This window comes from Suricata suricatta, chromosome 13 (assembly GCF_006229205.1).
Source record: "Suricata suricatta isolate VVHF042 chromosome 13, meerkat_22Aug2017_6uvM2_HiC, whole genome shotgun sequence".
NCBI lineage: Eukaryota > Metazoa > Chordata > Mammalia > Carnivora > Herpestidae > Suricata > Suricata suricatta.
The window spans coordinates 4,853,462-4,854,679 of record NC_043712.1 but is presented as its reverse complement, the minus strand read 5'-3'; the positions used below and the strand labels follow the sequence as shown (position 1 = coordinate 4,854,679).

General features: G+C 56.8%; 1 protein-coding gene across 1 annotated transcript in view; it reads right to left on the bottom strand.

Annotated features, from left to right (window-relative positions):
• FIBCD1 (fibrinogen C domain containing 1) overlaps positions 1 to 1,218 on the bottom strand; it is a 29,812-nt gene that overhangs the window by 14,478 nt on the left and 14,116 nt on the right. The window lies entirely within an intron of this gene.

The following is a 1,218-nucleotide window of genomic DNA, read 5'->3' as shown; positions in this document are numbered from 1 at the left end:
GGAGCCAGGAAAGGCCAGTGGAGGGCAGGGAGGCGTGGCCATAGGTGGCCCTGAAATCTCCCGGGAGCTGGGAGAAGGGGGCGGAGCGGTGGGAAGAGGCCTCTGGCTAGGTTCCCGGGGGGAGTCCCCAGAGCCACAGGGGGCCACCCACGGCGTCTGTTGCACCCACTGGACCCTGCCTGGGGAGGGGCCCAGAGCCCCAGGCCACACGGAATCGCCTGGGCGTGGCTGGATCTCAGTGACACTTGTGGACCCGGAGATGGGAATTTCCTAAGTTTTTCATGTATTCTTCAACTATTATTCAAGAAGTATTTTAAGATATTTGTCTTTTGCTTTTTAAAAACCATTTAAAAACATTCCAACCATTCTTGGCTCATAAGCCAGATAAAAACAGGCAGCAGGCAGGAGTTGTCCTGGGGGCCGAGGTTTGCTGACCCTGTTCTAGAGCTGGGGTAGGAAATGAGCCTGTTGTCTCTCCCCTCCTCACACCAGTGGCCTTCCAACCCTCTCTTGTGGCTCAGTCCTGGGGGCTGGGCTTCAACAGGGCTGCCGCTGACCATTGGGTGACTTTGTATAAATTAAAAATGTACGTCCTTCCCTTTTGGCACAATGGCCTTGGCAAGAAGAGTAGACTTGAGCCTCACTTCTTGGCCACGTGCCCTAGAGCAGTGAGCAACCTATACCACTGTCCCTGGACATCGGCATGGCACTCTGAAAGTGCTCAGCACCCCCCTTCCAGGTTGGCCGTGGTTGGGATGCCCAGTGACTCCAGCATCCACAGACGGTCCTGCTGTGTGATCTCGGGGAAGGTACTTAAGTTTTCTGAGCCTCAGCATCCTTAGCTGTAAAATGGGGATACCCACTTGCCTCAGTTAGAGGTCTTCACTGCAAGCAACAGAAAATGGCTGATTTAAGCAGGAAAGGAATGAACCAGAAGGAGGCTGGGAGGCCAGAGAAACCAGCTCAGGGCCTGGCAGCCAGGAACAGGGTCTCCCAGAGCTGGCCAGGGGTGACCTTGTGGGAACCCCATGACCCCAGTGCTGCTGGCATGGAACCTGGACACAGCTACTCCTGGGCACGGGCACCCCCACCAGGACGGGCAGTCTGCGGTTCCTTTGCAGGAGATCCTTTGTGTCCCTGCCTCTTTGCTTCCCCAGCCACTGATCCGGTGGGTGATCTGACTGGTGGGGCCCGGGGCCATGTGCCGACAGCCCTCAC